Source organism: Pristis pectinata, chromosome 4, assembly GCF_009764475.1.
Source record: "Pristis pectinata isolate sPriPec2 chromosome 4, sPriPec2.1.pri, whole genome shotgun sequence".
Classification (NCBI taxonomy): domain Eukaryota; kingdom Metazoa; phylum Chordata; class Chondrichthyes; order Rhinopristiformes; family Pristidae; genus Pristis; species Pristis pectinata.
In genome coordinates this window covers 71,882,207-71,904,121 of record NC_067408.1, presented here as the reverse complement: position 1 = coordinate 71,904,121, position 21,915 = coordinate 71,882,207, and positions in this window count along the sequence as shown.

The window sequence follows — 21,915 nt, the reverse complement described above, 5'->3', positions numbered from 1 at the left end:
AAGATATTATACATCTTTTGTTAATTCAGTCTCAGCATGATAAAAGCAATGCAATTGGGGGACAAAGTTCAAGATTCAAATTACAAATTTTGCAAGGCAATGCAAGAAGAATTATATTAAATGTCAGAATTTCAAAAGAAATAAGCCTGAATGATTTTCAGTGCTCTTAAGTGTGCTATCTTAACAAATACAGTAAGATTCAATAATAAATATAAATAAGTGGTACAGTGGCACCAGTTGAACTCTCCACGTACTGTTTCAAGAACCCCTCTTGGATGCACTGAAGAAATCCAGCCCCATCTAAGCCTCTTGTATTAAGGAAGTTCCAGTCAATACTAGGTAAGTTAAAGTCCCCCGCTATGACAACCCTGTTGTCTCTGTACCTTTCCACAATCTGTCATCTGTTCCTCCACCTCTTGATGGCTATTGGGAGGCCTGTTGTATAATCCCATCAGCATAATTGTACCTTCCTTATTTCTGAGCACCACCCAAGTTGCCTCTGTCGATGAGCCCTCCAGTATGTCCTGTCTGAGTACTGCTGGACATTCTCCCTTCAGCAGTGCAACCCCTCCACCTCTTCTACCCCCCTCTCTATCATGTCTAAAATAATGAAACTCTACCACCTGTTGCCCTGCTGCTGTGGTTCCCATCTCCCACCACTCTATTTTAAACCCTCCCGAGCAGCACTAGCAAACCACCCAGCGAGGATGTTGGTCCCCCTCCAGTTCAGATGCAAACCATCTTGTTTGTACAGGTTCCACCTGCCCTGGAAGAGAACCCAATGATCCATACATCTGAAGTCCTCCCTCCTGCACCAGCTCCTTAGCCACATATTGAACAGTACTATGTATCTATTTCTCACCTCACTAGCACATGGCACAGGTAGTAATCCTGAGATTACAATCCTGGAAGTCCTGCTTTTTAACTTTCTACCTAGCTCCCTAAAATCTCTTTGCAGGACCTTGTTCCTGCTCCTGCCTATGTCATTGGTACCTATACGGACCACTACCTCTGGCTGCTCACCCTCCCCCTTCAGAATATCCTGTACTTAGGCTGCGAAACATCCTTAACCCTGGCATCAGGGAGGCAACACACCATCCTGGAGTCTCGATTGAGGCCACAGAAACACCTATCTGCACCCCTTATGATCAAGCCTCCTATCACTATTGCTCTGCCTGACTTCACCCTTCCCTTCTTTGCCTCAGAGCCAGGCACAGTGTCATGAACCCAGCTACTGCTGCTGGCCTCTGAAAGGTCATTCCACCCCCCCCCCCCCCCCCACCAACAGTATCCAAAGAAGTATACCTGTTACTAAGGGGAATGGCCACAGCGGAATCCTGCACTGTCTGCCTACTCCCCTTACTTCACCTGGTGGTCACCCATCTATCTGTAGCCTGCACCTGAGGTGTGCCATATTCAAAAAGCTGAGATGTATTCTCCACTATACATCTATAGAAATTTGTAAGAGTCTTTGGTGACATACTGAATCTCCTCAAACTCTTAACGTAGTAGTCTCTGGTGTGCCTTCTTTGTGATTGCATCAATGTGTTGGGCCCAGGATAGATCCTCTGAGATATTGACACACAGGAACTTGAAGCTGCTCACCCTTTCCACTGCTGACCCCTCAGTGAGGACTGGTGCATGTTCTCCCAACTTCCCCTTCCTGAAGTCCACAATCAATTCCTTGGTCTTGTTGACATTGAGTGCAAGGTTGTTGTTGTGACACCACTCAACCAGCTGAGCTATCTCCTGTACGCCTTCTCGTCGCCATCTGAGATTCTACCAACAACAGTGGTGTCATTAGCAAATTTGAGCTGTGCTTAGCCACACATGAATGTAGAGAGAGTAGAGCAATGGTCTTAGCATACATCCTAGAGAAGCGCCTGTGTTGATTGTCAGCAAGGAGGAGGTGTTATTACTGATCCACACTGACTGTGGTCTTCCGATAAGGAAGTTGAGGATCCGGTTGCAGAGGGAGGTACAGAGGCCCACTACGGAGAGGTACACACCACCCTCATGTGTTTAGTGACCGTGACACACACAAATTTCATCCTCACTGTTCTAATTCAGTTCTGCTTTATAGCACTTTCATATCAAATGTCATTCGCACCTATGTGTAAGTAAGAGTCTATCACATTATAATGAATGATATTTTTGAAGAACATGTTGAAGAAAATAGAAGCTATAACAGATGTAAGTAAGTAAGGCTTACAATAGTGAAAGGGGAATTATCTGCAAATAAAAGCTTTTTCATTTTTAAATTTAATAGGCACAGCGACTCATGCCTCATTAACTAGAATATTTTAGTAGTTACACTTAAGGTCAATAACCTTTGTTGGATAATTGGTATTTTAAACTTCAAAAAGAGGATTGTAAATAAATTAACTAGCACTTAGAAAATAGTTGATATAATTTACTGCTTGATTAGACTGTTGAAGCAATTTCACTCCCTCGTACAATTTGTTGGAATTGTGAACTTTCTAAAGTGTGGTGCTAGAAATTCAGGGACATTGAACCATTGGTAACTGTAGCTCAGTCCAATATTATTGAAACTAAAAAAATGATTTTTGATGAAATATAAATAAATTCTGAAGAGCAATTTCAATCTATAATTTATGCAGATTAACATAGAATTATTATTTAAAACTGAAGTTGTTTGTTTCATTAATCTGTTTCCCTGCACTGAAGCTCACCCACTGTTATATTTCCTAACCATGTGACACAAGAATGTATCCACATTGAAATATGCTTCAGAAATTCACCTCTGTTGAAGCCAATGGAACTGAATTCAACATGATACTTCATTATAAAGCTCATTTTGTGCATACAACAGAGAATGAGTCTTTACCCTTAATTGGTAGTCTTTTCAAACAGTAACTCAATTTGCTTTAAAATGGTATTAGAGTAGCATCTGTCACAACAACCACTGAAGCTTAAATAATGCTGAAAACATTGAGAAAGTAATATGGAAAGAAGTCAAACTGATGATATTATGAGGGAGTGTGGGGTTCATTTTATATCAGAGGTCCACCATCTGCCTAATCTAATTCTGGCAGCGGAACCACTGGGATTCAGGAAAAATTACACCAATTTTTCTGAATCTTCTGTTGCTGCTGTGGTAGATGATTGGGAAAACCCTGCCACAGAAACTCACTCCAACTGACCTTTGGTTAAGATAATTGAGACAATTTAAATGGACATCAGGCACGGTGGTGTAGCAGTTAGCTCAACGACATTACAGTACCAGCGACCCGGGTTCAATTCCGGCCACTGTCTGTAAGGAGTTTGTACGTTCTCCCCGTGTCTGTGTGGGTTTCCTCCGGGTGCTCCGGTTTCCTCCCACATTCCAAAGACAGAGATGTGGGCATGCTATGTTGGGGCCGGAAGCATGGTGACACTTGAGGGCTGCCCCCAGAACATACACCAAAATGGATTTCACTGTGTGTTTCGATGAATATGTGACTAATAAAGATATCTTTTCTTATCTCTTATCTTATCAAAGATCCTATTAAACTTCTTCAACAGCTGAAGGTTCATGGTTGTCTTAGTCAAGGTTCACTACAGCATTACTCTCAAAGGCCTATTGTCTGGAAGTGACTGATTCTACCTGATATCAGAAGCTGGACAAGTTCAGATCTGGCTAGTAACTGGATAGGAAATTATCCAGCATATTGCTCTGCCCGTGAATCATCTATGACATAAAAAGTATGTTGAATCAGCAAAGGTGTCCTGATGATTGTAGTGGTCTTGAGAATGACTTTAACTTTTTTGTCACTAGCAAAATAGATTGAAAGTCACTTTCTAATCGGCTGTTTGTGGGAACTTCCGGCTTATCTACTGCAATTGTCAATGTGACACTAGTGACCGTCAGTAATTAATGGTTCCAAAGTATTTTGGAAAATCTTGAGAAAAGACAGGATAAAATCAAACCTATTTGTGGAATTGAGTTGTCTGGTTCCATGGGCCATAACACAGCACATCTACAGAATAAATGTCATTTTTCAATACGGCAGTTTTGAAAAACTGTTGAAGCCTGCATTACTCTCTTCACAATCTACTTTTACAGTCTCAGTGAGCAGCTGACGGACTATTTGTGTGGTATTCACAAGTACTTTTGACATAATTTACTGTTTATGAGATGTTCATTATATATGACAACATATAATAACACAAAGTGAGTAGTTTTATAATGGGATGAAGTATTTGAAACTTTTTTGAGCATCTGACTAAATTTCTCAGTCATAATTAATTTCACATTCCATACAGCGTGGAAACGTGCCCTCTGGCTCATCAAGTCTGCGCTGACCGCCGATCACCCATTTGCACTAATCACATTTTATTTTCCCCACATTCCCATCAACTTCCTTCAGATTTTACCACTGACCTACACACCAGAGGCAATTTATAGTAACCAATTAACCTACCAACTTGTATGTTGTTGAGATGTGGGAGGAAATCAGAGCATCCAGGGGAAACCAATGCAGTCACAGGGAGAACATGCACATTCCACACAGGCAGGACAAGATGTCAGGATTGAACCAGTGTTTGGAACTGTGAGGCAGTAGTTCTACTAGCTGCACCAGTGTTCTGTCCCAAAACAGTGACATAGGACCTTTTATGTCCATCTGATTGACCAAATGAGGTATCAGTTCAACATCTCATTCAAAAGATGAAAATCCAATAATGCAGCGCTTCTAAAACTGCAAAAGAGTTTCGCCTTAACTTTTTGTGTGTCAAGTTCTGAACCCGTAATCATCTGACTTAGAAGTGGAAATGTTACGAACGTGAGCAATGGATCTGCTAAGTGTGTGGGATAAAATGACATGTTAAACCACAATACACATCAGCTATATTTCGGGAAGGCTAACATCCATAAAAAATGAAAAAAGACCAAATTAATTCAAGCTCAGCAGATCTGTTCTCTGGTGTAAATGGGCATCAAGGAACATGGATTGAAATATGATTGTTTCAGAAATGAACTAAATTTTCAAAAGAAATATTTGATGCAGAGCGATGATAAAAAACATCTCAAAGTATAAATAGTCATGTGGAGGAATGTTATAAAGGTTAAATGGAATATAAATTTTCAATAATGATTGTGAAATAAATCCAGATTTGTGAGCAGACGTGTTTGATGTGCTGAATTCAAGAACGTAAGGGAAATCGATCTAAATTTACTGTAGACATGCAGAGTGTTACTAAAGAGTAGCATCTAATGATAAATAGATCATTCATGTTAGGGAAATACATAATATGCTGTGAAAAAAGTAACTGGGGTGTGATAAGATTGACGTCAATTTAAGCTGGATAATTTTAGAATTACAACTTCAGTAAAGTTTTTATGTCTAGGAAAAGGTGTTGTCATGTTACTTATCCTGATTCGGTTTACAGACTTTTTAAAATATACTCTCTCAAGCTGAAATAATCATTCTCAGGTCCATAGGAAACAGGTATGGCAGGAAAGATTCAGCTGACAATAAATTGCACACTTGAATGGGGTGAGGAAGTCTTACAAGATTTTATCTATTCGTCTCTGGTCTTTATTTTTCATTTGGACCAATATAGAATGTTTATCTTATGTAATTAATTTTTTAATCCACTTTAACAACAGGTAATTCAGGCTTATTCAATGATGGAGAATCTGGTTAGACCAAATCAGCAGATCTTACTGGTGTGCCAGTTGGGACTCCTTGGAAGGTGCACGCAATGGGTAAGCCATGAGAGTTTCTGATTATTTCTGAATGATCCTGGTGAAATTGTGTGTGGATATGTCTGGAGGTTGATTAAAGATAGATTTGGACTTGACATGATGCCTTCAGTGGAAGATTATCATAGTCCTGCATTCTGTAGGCTTGCACATTGACATCACAGCAGAAAATGATTTGTGTATTTGGAACTACAGCCCACAACTATTTGCATCCTCAACTGAAGGAAAATAGTAACTTAATGGGGTAGAAGCCACAAGAGCACCAGGTACCAGTACAGGCATTATTATAATTCCTAATAATCACAAGATGACAAGACAAGGGAGCAGAAGTAGGCCATTTGGCCCATCGAGTCTGCTCCAAAGAAAAGGGGAAAAAGAAAAAAGAAATAAGAAATGGGGGGGGGAAGTCTGCTCCATGAGCAAAAAAAAACCAATTCTAACCCCAATTTCCTGCCTTATCCCCACATCCTTTGATACCTTGACTAATTAGATATCAATCTATCTCCTCCTTAAACGCCTCCAATGATCTGGCCTCCACTGCTGTACGTGGCAAGGGATTCCATAAATTCACTACCCTCTGGCTAAAGAAATTTCTCCTCATCTCTGTTTTAAACCTGTAACCTCTAATTCTAAGATTGTGCCCTCTGGTCCTGGATTGGTATTGGTATTGGTTTATTATTGTCACTTGTACCGAGGTACAGTGAAAAACTTGTCTTACAAACCGATCTTACAGGTCAATTCATTACACAGTGCAGTTACATCAAGTTAGTACAGAGTGCATTGATGTAGTACAGGTAAAAAAAACAATAACAGTACAGAGTAAAGTGTCACAGCTACAGAGAAAATGCAGTGCAATAAGGTGCTAGGTCACAACAAGGTAGATCGTGAGGTCATGAGGTCATAGGTCATAGTCCATCTCATTGTATAAGGGAACTGTTCAATAGTCTTATCACAGTGGGGTAGGAGCTGTCCTTAAGTCTGGTGGTACGTGCCCTCAGGCTCCTAAACCTTCTACCCGATGGAAGAGTAGAGAAGAGAGAATGTCCCGGGGGGGTGGGGTCTTTGATTATGCTGGCTGCTACACCAAGACAACAAGAGGTAAAGACAGAGTCCAAGGAGGGGAGACTGGTGACCGTAATGCGCCGGGCTGTGTCCACAACTCTCTGCAGCTTCTTGCGGTCTTGGGCAGACCAGTTGCCATACCAAGCCGTGATACATCCTGATAGGATGCTTTTTATGGTGCATCGGTAAAAGTTGGTGAGAGTCAAGGGGGACAAACCAACTTTCTTTAGCCTCCTGAGGAAGTAGAGGCGCTAGTGAGCTTTCTTGGCCATGGCATCCACGTGCTTTGTCCAGGACAGGTTGTTGGTGATGTTCACTCCCAGGAACTTGAAGCTCTCAACCCTCTCGACCTCAGCACCATTGATGTAGACAGGTGTATGTACACCACCCCCTTTCCTGAAGTCAATGACCCTCTCTTTTGTTTTGTTGACATTGAGGGAAAGGTTGTTGTCATGACACCATGTTACTTGGCTGTCTATCTCCTTCCTGTAGCCCGACTCATCGTTATTTGAGATGCGGCCTACTACGGTGGTATCATCTGCAAACTTGTAGATGGAGTTAGAGCAGAATTCACCCACCAAGGGAAACAGCTTGGCCACATCTACTCTGTCCAGTCCTTTCAACATTTTAAACGTTTCTATAAGGTCCCCTCTCATTCTTCTGTACTCCAGTGAGTACAGTCCAAGAGTTGACAAACGCTCATCATACATAAGCCCTTTCATTCATCCTCGTAAATCTCCTCTGAACCCTCTCCAACATCAGCACACCCTTCCTAAGATATGGGGCCCAAAACTGTACATGGTATTCCAAATGAGGCCTCACTAGTGCCCTGTAGAGCCTCATCAACACTTCCTTACTTTTATACGCTATACCTCTCGAAATGAATGCCAATATAGCACGAGTACCTCTAAGTCCCTTTGTACTTCTGTACTTTGAATTTTCTCCCCATCTAGATAATAATCTGCCCGTTTATTTCTGTTTCCAAAGTGTACAACTGCACATTTCTCAACATTGAATCTCATCTGCCATTTCCTTGCCCATTCTCCTAAACTATCTAGGTCTCCCTGCAACCTTCCTGTCTCCTCAATACTCTCTACTCCTCCACCTATCTTGGTGTCATCCACAAACTTAGCCACAAAACAATTTACTCCATCATCCAAATCGTTAATGTACAGGGTAAAAAGAAGCGGCCCCAACACCAACCCCTGTGGAACACCACTAGTAACCCGTAGCCAACCAGAACAGGATCCTTTTATTCCCACCCTTTGCTTTCTGCCAACCAGCCAATGCTCCACCCATCCTGTTATCCTACTTGTAATTCTATGACCTCTCATCTTATTAATCAGTCTCTTGTGTGGCACCTTGTCGAAGGCCTTTTGAAAGTCTAAATACACAACATCTACCGCCTCTCCCTTATCCACCCTACCTGAGATTTCTTCAAAAAACTCCAATAGGTTGGTCAGGCAGGATCTTCCCTTCACGAAACCATGCTGGCTTGGACCTATCTTGCCTTGCACCTCTAGATATTCCATTACCTCATCCTTGAGGATCGATTCTAATAACTTTCCCATCACCGATGTCAGACTAATAGGTCTGTAATTTCCTTTATGCTGCCTCCCACCTTTCTTATACAGCGGAACTACATTTGCGACCCTCCAGTCCTCCGGAACCATGCCGAAGTCTATTGATTCCTGGAAAATTATCACCAATGCCTCCGCTATCTCTAAAGCCACCTCCTTCAGAACCTGGGAATGCACCTCATCCGGTCTGGAAGACTTATCAGTCTTTAGTCCATTTAGCTTTCCCAGCACCTTCTCTCTAGTAATCTTAACTGAACTCAATTCCATTCCTTGAGACCCCTGAATATCCGGTATATTGCTGATGTCCTCCACAGTGAAGACCAATGCAAAATACTCATTTAGTTCCTCTGCCATCTCTTCATCATCTATTATAATCTCTCCTGCACCGTTATCGATTGGTCCTGTATCAACCTGTGTCTCTCTTTTGCTCCTTATATATTTAAAAAAAACTCTTAGTATCCTTTTGAATGTTATCTGCCAACTTCCTTTCATAATTCATCTTTTCTTTCCTAATGACCTTCTTAGTTTCTTTCTGCAGGTTTTTCAAAGTTTGCCAGTCTTCTGTTTTCCCACTAATTTTTGCTTCCTTGTATGCCCTCCCTTTTGCTTTTATTTTAGCCTTCACCTCTCTCGTTATCCACATTTGTGCCTTTTTTCCATTCAAAACCTTCTTTTTTCTTGGAATATATCTAGCCTGCATTTTCCTTATTTCTTGTAGAAATTCCATCCATTTCTGGTCCACCATCCCTCCAGCCAGCTTACTCTTCCAATCAATTTGGGCCAGCTCCTCTCTCATGCCACTGTAACTTCCTTTGTTCCACTGAAATATCGATACACCAGTTATCAGCTTCTCCTTCTCAAATTTGAAACTGAACTCAATCATATTGTGATCACTAGTTCCTAATGGTTCCTTTACCTTTAGTTCCCTAATCACCTCCGGTTTGTTACACAGCACCCAATCCAAAACAGCCGATCCCCTGGTGGGCTCATCAACATAATATCTGGAATATCCCAATATATTATAAGAGACTCATATTATGAGTCCATTTAATAGTATAGAATTGATTTCAAACTTTAAAAAATGTTTCAAAACTCAACTGACATAGTCTCACCAGTAAACTGAGCTTAGTGACAATTGGAACCTTAGTAAGACTGAAACTGAAAGTCCATCAAGAGATAGAATAGAGAAAGAATTAATACATTTTTAAACATTTTTTTGTGTCAGACTCTTCGATAACAAGAGTTATTGAAAACTCCAGGCTGCTAGAGAATTCTGTGGACAGCTCCCAACACCCAACATCTTTTACTTCAGCTGTCTTAAGCATATACAAGGCATATTTAATACAACTGTAGCATGTGCTAACTTGTCTGAACGATGAGTGGAAAGCTGCATGAACATATACTGACAGTGAAGTCTGCATAGTGCAAAGGGACCTCTGCTGAAATATGCCTTGTTGTGTGGTGCCTCAGATAATATTTCAAACAGATTGAGAACATATTGCTGAACAAATGAACTTCTGCCACAATAGGCTCAAGAAGATTAATTCAATGTGCATGCACAATGTGTCTAATAGAAAATGAAATTAAATAATACCATGAATAATAAATCCAAAGGATTTATGTAACAAAGAACAGAAGGCCAACCATTCTTAGACAGGAACATTGAACAGTTCTTTTTCCTTTTCACTATATATTTACACTGCAGTTTACTAATGATTTTCATGCTGTTAATCTAATTGAAATATTCAGGGTTAAAGTTACATTATTTTTGAACTGAAGCTTGACATATCTGAAAAGAAAAACAGCGGCAGAAAAGCAACTAATTGACATAGTGATTAAGTGACAAATATCTGATGCTTTACACAATGTCTGTCAGTCACGTATTTAACATTTTCTGTAGATTACTTTGTGTGCTCAACAGCCTCATTACTTCCATAGGGAGATCCCACATCCTTTATCTGTCAGAATACATATAAACACAAGAACATACAAATTAAGAGCAGGGGGTCACTCAGCCTCTTGAGCCTGCAGATCCATTTACTAAGACATGGTTGATCTGAATATAACCTCAACCCTGCATTTCTGTCAGCCCATGGTAACCTTTCACCCCATTATTTATCAAGCATCTATCTGCTTCTGCCTTAAATATATTCACTATCCTTTGAGGAATTTTCAAAGACTCACAATTTTCTGAGAGAAAAAAAATGCCTCAAACTTATCTTAAACAGGTGACCTCTTATTTTTCAACAGCAACCTTCGTCTAGATTCTCCCACAAGAGGATACATCCCCTCCACATCCATCCTGTGAAGACCCCTCAGGATCTTGTATGTTCTAATCATGTCCCCTCTTAATCTTAGTCTCCAGCAGATACAAGCCTAGCCCATCCAACATTTCCTCAAAAGGCAACCTGCCCATTCCAGGTATTAGTCTGGTAAACCTTCTCTGAACTGTCCTCCCAAAATAGGGAGACTAATGTACACTATTCTCCAAATGTGGGCCTCAACAATACCCTATATAACTGAAGGATAACCTCCCTACTTTTGTATTCAATTCCTCTTCCAATAAATGATACTATTCTGTTAACTTTTCTAATTACTTGCTGTACCACTATACTGGTCTTTTGCCAATTAAGCACTGGAACAGCTAGATCCCTCTGCATCTCAGAACTCATCAGTGCCTGCAAGTATAATTGCACTGTCCAAAATCTACTCACAGACCATCTCCAGGTTAAGAATGCCCACATTATGGACAACCCTTACATATGAACGAGGTCCCATAATATTAAATTCAAAAGTCTGACATATGTGCATAGTACGTATGTCAGACTTCTGAATTTAATAGTATGATGGGAGTTTGTTCATTCCTATGAACAGCAGAACTCTCCCTCCACTTTTAGTAATTGTTCTTTCTTCTCAGTCTTATTTGCTTTTGATGCCACTCATTACAACATTACAATACTGTAGAGGTGTGGTTACTATATCAAGTGATTTTTGTGTATTTTCCGAGTTCTAGACAAAATTGACTTACGGACGTATGTAAAGAATGCAACCCGTTTGTTACGGGGGGGGGGGGGGGGTTGAGGAGAGGCAGCCTGTATAAGATTAAGGCTAGAGTTGCAGCTATATTTTTAATACAGAGTGATCAGCATGAAACATTAACTCTACTACTTTTTCCATAAATGTTGGTGATTAGCTGAGTGTTTGCAACAATTTTCATCTTTATTTCAGATACCAATCATCTGCAGTATTTTTGTTTTGATAGTTCATCTAGACAACAAGAGTGAGATGAGGCCAGATACAAACAAATTGATTTTTGCTACACAGCGGGTGAACTGTTATGATTCAACTTAATCCTCTAAATCATTGTAACCTGCCTACATGTGGTATAAAACAGTAAATTTCCCCACATCACTGAGTCACTTTGATGGAAACAAAATGGGAACTAATTTCTGAAGAATTTTCTTTACTAGACAATGTTGAATTTTGCTATTATTTTTGACTTTTTAAGCAAAGGATTTGGAAAGAAAAGTCACATGAAGGCTTTAGCTTGGAAACTAAATCATGTGGTGCTGTTAATTTCAGTGTTATGTTGCTGATATGGGTAGAATTTCAATTGCAATCCACACTCACAGGATTATAGCCTGCAAAAATGGGCATGGGTTTTGCCAAGCATGATTAACTGGTACATAATGTGGGCAGCAAGGCAACATCGTGCTGCCTGTTGTGTTGTCTGGTTTCCACATGTCACCAGTACTAATTGCACTGTTGGTTGGTCACATTTGTCAGCAGGATCCCAAAATTAACACTTGATAGCACTAATCAAAGCTATAATGCACTGCTTAAATTTAACCTGCACCTTGTAGAATTATATTGTAACTAGAACAGACATTGAGAGTCATGTGTGAGCTGGGAAAGAAAGAAGAGCGGTTGAACTTTGGACAGAGTGGGCACCCAGGTTTTCTGACCATCGAGGGCCTGCTGGAGGATGTGGCAAAGGGGAAAGAGATCCTACATCTGCGAAGGATCAAGAAGAATGCTCCAGACATATGATGAAAGCCAGATGGCAAAGGAGTTCATTGCCAATAGTCAAGCAGGTGGAACACACTGCTTCATAATGAGAGTTGATAGACCCTCCTGGGCATATAACATTGACAGATCTTCTGACAGTGATCGCTTAAATGTTACATGTTAGATTGGGGATTCATGTGTGGAATCTGTATGTTACATAGGTACAGTCCATCTCTTCCTGAGCCACTGTTTAGATATGTCTGCATGTTCATGCCAACTGCTGATTTCCAGAAATGAATTTACTTCTTCTTGAGTAAGGAGCGTTCATGAAGCTACAAATACACTGGTATGCTGCAAATGCCTCCACTTCCTGAAATAATCTGAATGCTAACAAGTTTGTACTCTGACTTCCATGGCCACCGTCACAGCAGACCAGTTATGCCTTCATGATTGGAATTCAGCTAGAGCAGGTGGCAAATCTCAGCAACTATTGATTTGTAAAAATCTTAGCCCCCAGATAAAATAACACTTAGACAGGTAGAGAAAAGAGTATTACTCATTGAATGCTCTTGGCTGGTTGCATTATCCTGGCCTGAGCCCATCTCTCCTGACTCCCTTAGACTCCCCTGACAAGGCAGCCTTGCCTTGGTTCCTTTCCTCCTGTTCCTTATCATGCACGTTGCTCAATGGGACCATAACTAATTCAGCAATAATTAGTAATAAAACATTTTTTTCTTCATTTTTGGAATTTGGAACATCACTGGCAAGGCCCGCATGAATTGCCTATCTCCAGTTGCCCTTGAGAAGGTGGTGGTGATCCACCTTCTTGAATCGCTGCAGTCCATTTGGTGAAGATCCACAGTGCTGTTGGGTCTGCAGGATTTAGACCATGTACATATCAATGAAGGACCGGGGATATATTTCCAAGTCAGGATGGAGTTCAGTTTGGAGGGGAACCTGCAGGCAATGGTGTTCCCATGTGCCTGCTACCCCTGTCCTCCTCGGTGGTGGTGAGTGTGGATTTCAGGGGTGCTGTGGAGTAGCAGTGGGAAATGGGAGTGAGCAGGACGTGTTACTCTGCATAGCATACTCTGAGGCGTATCCTATTATGCTCCTGATTTGTGCCTTGGGGTGTCTGGAGGTGAGTCACTCACCACAGGATACCCAGCTTCTGACCTGCTCATGTAGCCATAGTTTTTGCGGCTGGTTCAATTGAATTTCTGCAAATATTACTTGCCTCGTATCAGTCCATGTCTGAGTGTTATAAAGGGCCTAATGCACACAGGTTTGAGCTGCTTCATTTGCTCACAAGTTGTGAATAAAATTAAATATTATGCAATCATTAATGAACATTACCATTTCTGATCGTATGATGGCAGGAAGTTCATTGATGAAGCAGCTGAAGATGGTTGGGCCAAGGAACTTCCCTGAGGCACTCCTGCACTGATGTCCTGAGGCTGGGATGATTGATCTCAGACAACCACAACTATCTTTCTTTCTGTGGTGTATGATTCCAGCCATTGGAGTATTTTCCCTCTGATGCCCATTGACTTAAGTTTTACCAGGGCACCTTGATGTCACACTGAGTCAATTGGTGCCTTGATGTCAAGGCCAGTGTTCACCATCTGACTTCTAGAATTTAGTTCTTTGGTCCACATTTGGACAACACTGTGATGAGGTCTGGAACAAAGTGGTTCTGCTGAAACCCAAAGTGGGCAACAGTTATCGGTGAGTAGGTGCTGTTTGGTAGCACCGTTGATGATTGTTTCCATTACTTTGATTATTGAGAGTTGGTTAATTGATTGATAACAATCGAGATTTGGTTTGTTCTGAGTTTTGATTTTCCACATTGTCAGTTAGATGCCAACAATCATTAGATAAGATTTCTTTATTAGCCACATGTACTTCGAAATACACAGTGAAATGCATCTTTGTGTAGAATGTTTTGGGGGTAGCCCGCGAGTGTCACCACACTTCCGGCACCAATGTAGCATGCCCACAACTTCCTAACCCGTACACCTTTGGAATGTGGGAGGAAACCGGAGCACCCAGAGGAATCCCATGCAGTCACGGGGAGAACACACAAACTCCTTACAGACAATGGCCAGAATTGAACCCGGCTTGTTGGTGCTGTAATAGTGTTACACTAGCCGCTACACTGCCGTGCCTACCCAAAATTCAGCACAAATTGCAAGAATACTTCGATCACTGGTTCTCAGCTTGCTGAGCACAACAAGCACCTCCTCCACCTCAATCCCCAACAAATCTCCAAATCATTAAGGATGTCTTTAAAAATAATGTAGATGTGATGCTTCTTCTTACAGTTCAGATTTGATTTCATTTATGTCATTCATACAGTGTATATGGGCAAGCCAGCTGGCCAAGGTAGATGGCAAATAGTGCTGCACCAGACTGACTTTACTGCCATGTACCCTGCATTCTTCTACATGCCATTATGAAAAATAATGAGAGTCATGCTATAATCCCGTGAGTGTGGATTGCATTTGAAATTCTACCCATATCAGCAACATAACACTGAAATTAACAGCACCATATGATTTAGTTTCCAGGCTATAGCCTTCATGTGACTCTTCTTTCCAAATCCTTTGCTTAAAAAGAGTCAAACATAATACCAAAATTCAACATTGTCTAGTGAAGAAAATTCTTCAGGATTACCACTGCCTTCTTCAAAACAATTCCAGCTGCTAGCCCTTTTGGATTTAGAGAGAAGTAACCAACACAATTAATTAATGATCTGAATGCAAACGAGCATGTAGCAAGAGTAACCATGACATAGGGCTTGTGGGTCACATGTCAAGATTTAAAATTTAATAAGCCAGAGTTCGATGGGATGTGACATAAACTGACAATAAATGGAGTTGCATTATTAAAGGAGAGATCAATAGGTAAATTGCGGGAAGCATTCAACAAACTATTTAATGCAAAGCAAAACCGGAAGTTGGACTCACATGCAGCTGTTTACATCTCCTTGCTGCCGCCGTGTTCCAGTGGTGAGGGAAACCCAGCAGCTTGTGGATAAAAATAGAATGACTGTTAAAATGCAGGCAGGCATCCTCATAAAATTTAAATGTCTGTCTTGCTTCCTGAAAACTGATTGGCTGCTCAGCCCTCATCTTGCCTCTCTTAACACTGAGCTACATATCATCGTATAAAGAATTACTGGAAAACTGATGCTGGAGAAAACAGGGACACTGCAATAGGCAATGTATTATACAAGTATGACCTGTAGAACAATGTGTTCTACTTTATTACAGTAATTTTCTGGCCTTACTATCGATTATTTCCTTGCAATAGCTTGGGAATTTAAAGAAGACTTTAAAATAAACATATTGGCCTGAGGCAGCTTCTGATAGGAAACTATTCGGGGAATATTAGGTATATGTTCACCCTGGCTATGAAACCTCTCTTTACCATGGTTACCATTGGCAACTAAGTGCTTTAACTTCAGCTCTTACGTCATGAGGAAAATCCAGAAGTGGCTGCACTCATTTACACGAATCATTGAAAATTTCATTCTGAACTAAATGGGGAGAAGGCAGAAGATTTTTGACCAGATATTCCATCGCATAGCATTTGCCTTTTATAAATGAGATGCAGTGCAAAATGGTATGTGACCACAAATGGTAATTCATAGAATGGCAATGCCCATATTGAAAACTTTGTTCTGTCACATCGAACAAGAGTTACATGAATCCAAGCATATTGCACCAAGGCTCCCATGCGAGATTGTGTCTTGGATATGGAGTTAACACTCTGTACACCAGGTACAGGAAAGCAAATGTTAATAGTAGGGAGATGTCAATAGTAGGAATTGTTGCATTTCCCCTTGGTAGACTGCTGGTGGAAGTCATGGTCACAATGAGCATTGAGCTCCAGAGTGACTGACATCTTGGACATAGAAAAATAGGTGCTTTAGTGGTAGCAAGAGAGGGTGGAAAGGCAAGGTAACTTCCCAGAGGAGCCTGAAGGAGGACAGGAAGTAGGTGTCTGACTGGAGACACAATTCCTCAAGTGTCCAGTAAGAACCATATTCCTGCCTCCAGTTCTTCAAGGAACAATGGATCTGGGAGTTAAGGTTTCCTAAGTTAATGATGACAGAGTTATTTATGCGTGCACTTGAGCCTGGACTACTCTGCCTTCAGAGATGAAGATCAGTGTTGTCCTGAAACTCTTAATCTCTGGAGTTTTCCAGGTGGCAGTATTTTGTTGTTATATCACTGCTTAATCCACTGCTATTTATCTTCCATGGATAGCCACGTAAGAAGTTCTGCTGTCCCCTCTGACAGAATTTCCATTTATCTCTTTCACATCGATCAACTTCATTGGTTTATCTTTCTCCTTCTTGCCTGAGGACAGGAATCTACCAAAATTTGCTTTTCCAGCCACATATTTCCTTAGTAAATGTCTTTGACTCAAGCCTTATTTAATGTGGGTTTTAATTAACATTCTATCCTTTCTATTTTGGATCCACCACATAGAAGAAATCTTCAAGATCTTCAGCATTTCTCAAAGCGCCATTCTTGTCACATTCTGAGATGCATGCATCATGAACTCCTGAATGCCATGCATCAGAACATGCATGCTCCTGACCTTTCTCTTCGGCAGCATTGACTCACTCTTTTTCAAAGTTACCATCACCCATGGTTTCATTTCATCCAGTGTTTCATCAAAAGACTCTTTTTCTTTAGGTTAATTCCTGATTTAAACAGACTTTTGGTATCCCACTGTAAATTGCGCTGGGGAAATTGACATTATTTCCTATGAAGTTAGTTCATAGTCCATCAAACATGGTCAAATAAGGCTGTGGCATTAATAGTTCCCCAAACCTCAGACTTGCAACAACATGCACATTTGTTGTTGACCACTTGGGAGTTCCATCTCAGCAGAAACCACTGAAATGCTTTTCTAACTGATGAACGGAATGCAATATTAACATAAATTGGGGTTAAGATCCCCAAAAGAGAAAGACCTTTGTTGAAACTTACCTTGTTTTTGCAAGTCTGTTACGAGTTAAACCTTAAAAAAGTCACCGTACCCTTGGGAATTGAGCACACAATCCAGGCTGACACTTCATTGCAGCACCATGGTTAAAGTCAAATATTATGCTCTTTGCCTCTTCAGGTGGATGCTAAATCTTCAAGGGTCTATTTGTAGAAGAGTCCTGTCCAACATTCATCCTTCATTGAACACGATAAAAATAATTTAACTGGTGATTCAACACTATTTGTGGGATATTACTCTGCACAACTTAGTTGCAACATTTGCCTACATTATGATAATGAGTAAACTTTGTAATCAATAGGCTGTATCAGCCCACCATTGCCAAACACCCCCTCTTCCCCACTGCAATTTCTTGTGGCTGCACTGAATATTTGTGATCCCACTGGATTGACTGAACTAGAACCCTAGCTGCTCTGACTGTTCTGTGAGGTGCAGTGGTCCGCAAATGGTGACAAAGTCTCAGATGGTGGAAAACAAATAAAACTGTGGATGCTGGAATATAAAATGAAAACCAAAACTGCTGGATGAGCTCAGCCAGTCAAGCAGCATCTGTGGAAAGAGAAACTAGTTAACCAGTTAATGTTTTGGGTCAAGGATCCTTCCTCAAAACTGGGAGAAAGTAGAGCTGGGAGGAAGACTGAGGTTTAAGACAAAAGACTATTTGGAGATTGGTTAAGGCAGATCAGGTGATAAGGAGTATGAGTACGGCTGTTAGGAAGGCCCATCATTCTACTTATGTCCCTTTCTCACCATAAAAAATGAAGTGAGAAAGGGACATAAGTAGAATGATGGGAAAAAAATGAGAGGGCAGTTTTCCTGAAGTTAGAAAATCCACCATTCATTCCAGAAGGCTGCAAAGTGCCCAGAGAAATGAGACAAAATATAAGATGTTGTTGGTTGTCAGGTGGTGAATCCTGAGGTCCAACCCACTCGCTGCTGTCAAAGGCCCTTGTACAATTTTTAAATGTCTGTGATAATCAGGAAGATTTAAAAACAATCTAATTATCAAATAGAAAAATAATACATTTACTTAAAAACATTGTAAATACTGGAAATTAATTAAAAACATAAAGCTAAATAAGGAAGAGTAAACAAACCATTAATCTGTATTTTCCTTTTCAATCAAGGGCAATAAGCCCATTCAAGTGATTGTGATCATGCTTCATATGTCAGCCATTCCTCGTGCAAAACTGAAGAGTCAGATGCAAAGTGCTTTCTAAGCTCAAGACATATGTGCTATGTTCCTGGTCTCAGTAGCGAATCCAGTTGTGGAACCAAAGGTCAGACACACAGGCAGTCCTCTTTAGAACTGCTGACAAAAGGTATATTTAGGCCCATTGAATTAGCTGTGAAGTAATTTAGGATGAACTAAGACTATGAAAGGCTCTCTGTAAATGTATTTTTTCCTTTGCTTACATTTTTAGCAGTTAATATTATTTTGATTTTTAATTTAATTCCACCAGAAATTTGAAATATTACAATAAATCTCCCAACTGGTTTGTCAACTAATTGTGCAGGAGCTCTGCTTCTCACAAAATGACTTTAAAGTAGGCTGCAGTACCCAGAACACCAATGTAAATTGAAATGCTAACACTAGTGATGAATACTAATTGTTTACCAAGCCAATATTATTTGGCCTGGACATTAAGAACAGATTGCTGAGCAAATGAATTTCTGCCATATTTTGTCCAAGAAAATTGGTTTGAAGTTGCATGCATGACATGACTGACAAGCAGCAAGCCTATACAAAACTGATCTAGATAATGACAAAGGTAGATTTAATTTTAAATAGGTTAATGTCTGTACAATGCTGCACAAGTGCAATTAGCATTTTCTACAAACATCTGCAAGAATAATCGATTGCTTTATATTAAATTTCCTGCCGTTAAATTATTTTGTTTTATATACATTGTGCTGTTTTAATGTATATTAGCTAGTTCTTTGGTAGATAATGGCCGTGCCTTTCAACACTTTTTGTGGCCTGGTACTGTATCATAAGTCCCGGGAGAAATCACACATTAGGACTGAAATTCTTCTCTGTGTTGTATCTGTTGCAAGTCACAAGCACAAATTAACATTTAGTATTTTGGAACAACAATAAATATTTATCCATTCTTGCAAAATTGCAGTGGGATAAGCCATTAAGTGATAATGAAAAATGAGTATTCAAAGTAAGCTTCTTTCAGATGTATTTTGTCTTGCATTAGAGGGTGAGACATTTGTATCAAGCACAGTCTCATAATACAAGGATTGCACAATGATCAGTGCCTGTGCTGGTTCAGTTGCACTCTGGCCTTTGAATCAGAAAGTTGTGAGTTAAGTTGCACTTCAGCCACTTGAGCAAAAAATTTAAACTGATGGAGGCATTTCGTTTTGGATGAAATGTTAGATTGAGGCCTGTCTGCTCTCCCAAGTGGGGGGTGGGGGGGGGCAAAAGATGCTATGGCCCTATTTTAAAGAAGAACAGGGGAATTACCCCCAGTGTCCACACCAACGTTTATCTGGCAATCAATATTATTAAAACAAAGTAGTTGGGCACTATCACGTCACTCTTTGTGGCTAGTTTTGCAAGCACTTTGGTATGTCCAAAGATCATGAAAAGCACAATACAAATGCAAGTTTCTTATCTTTTGTGACATACTACTTACGAATTTGCTAATAAAATAGTGGCTGTAAATGTTATTTCAGGAAACATCATTTTACTATTAGCATGTATTAAATATAACATTAATATAGCAAAGACGATTGGCAGGTTTCCAGGATGGAGTCAATACGTTGAAAAGAACTATTCACAGCTAATTCAGCAACAGAGTTGAATCAAGTAAATCTCACTTCGCTGGATGTGCTAGAAGTGAAGAAGAATGCTGAGGTGCAGAGAAAAATCAGGAAGTTTACAGGTTACTGGAAGGACAACTATCTGGACCTGCTATGACCCAAAAAATCACATTTGCTTCCGACTACAGAATGACCATGGCTTGCCAAGAAAGCCAGAGATGAAGTGTGGATTGTAGTTGAATTAGACCTTCTCTGCAGTGCTAGCAGAAGTAAAAGTAACAACACCTAGCATTTTAGTAACAGGATCTTTCCAGTAATCTCATCAGAGGAGCAAAATGTAGCCAATTTTGTTTCTTCATTACATTAGCATGGCAACAGATGACCGTTTTTAGGGACATTCCTTTCAACATTAAGTACCTAAGATAAGAATTCACCACCAGCAAGGAAGGCACTGATGATGATGTGTGAAAAATTTCCTTTCCAGGGGCAGAGCTCCATTAACTGAACCCATACACCCATTCAAACAACTGCAATTTTCCAACATGCCATTCAACAGAAAATGATAGCTTTCTATTGATGACATTATTTCTGTTGATGCACACTATGGAAAACTGATGTTTGAAATCAGAGTATAGTGGCATTAGGGTGCATTCTGTGATGACTACATGGTCAACTGGGCTCCTAGTGTATAATAACTGCTGTATCTGTCCCGGACAGAGGCTTCCATGTTTGCATTGCAGTGGACTGTAAGGGTGAAATGTCCACAACTAGTGACTTGCAACTCCAATGTGCCAAGCACAATTCTTGTTGTGTTGAAGGATGCATCCATATTGCCAGTCTGAGCTGATAATGCTGGAAGTGCTGTGAGTTGCATGTTGGTGGTGCCTTTCAGTACTTATATATTCTGTCTTCCGGTGAATCAGTTCATCCTTTTTCTATTGCTGAACAATTCCAACATCTTCAGAGGGAGCTGACCAAAAGACCCCACTTTCATAACAAGCTGTTGGTAGAAAACTAGAGTGGGAATTTAGGATGATTGTGTGGGTGTAGGAATGTCAGGGCTGATTTGAGAGTAGGGCTTTCTTTTTAGTTTTAATGTGCAAAACTTGCATTTGGTCAGAATGAGGGGGTTGTGGTTGGGAACAGGTGTTAGTAGTCTGGAGAGGCCAAGACAAATCAATGCCTGTCAAAGTGTCTGTGGTTGTTTTCCTTCTGATTTGGTAAACAATATTGTAAAGAGAGGAAGCGGATGGTAGGATGCTAAACACTGCCTGTGTCATTATGTAAAATACTGATAGCATTTTTAAATATAACTGCAGTTCAGATCCCTTTAGCAAGATATGTATTTATGGTTCTCCTTTGTTTTCAGATTTGCAATTTTTTCTTCTCATGCCATCCATTATGCTCATTCTTGGTGAGTCTAATGATGGATTATCCACAAGTACTTATTTTTATGGAGACAAAGATAGATGTGTCTGCATTAGAAAAATCTGTACCCAATGCTCAATGTGAATATTAAATCAAGATTAAAGTGCGATCTTCAAATACAATATTCTTCTGGTTAAAATATTGCTGGGTGCTTCTGCTGACCTTGGCTTGCAAATTGGTCTTCTTTAAAAGTTTGCATTATTCCAAATACAATTTAGATGTGATTAATATCCAAAGTTTTTTTTTACCTTCCTCCTTTCACTTGTGGAGTTTCTGAGGACAACTCGCTTTGCAGGTTCTGGGTAGGCATGGAGCGAATTGCAAAGCTGGGCC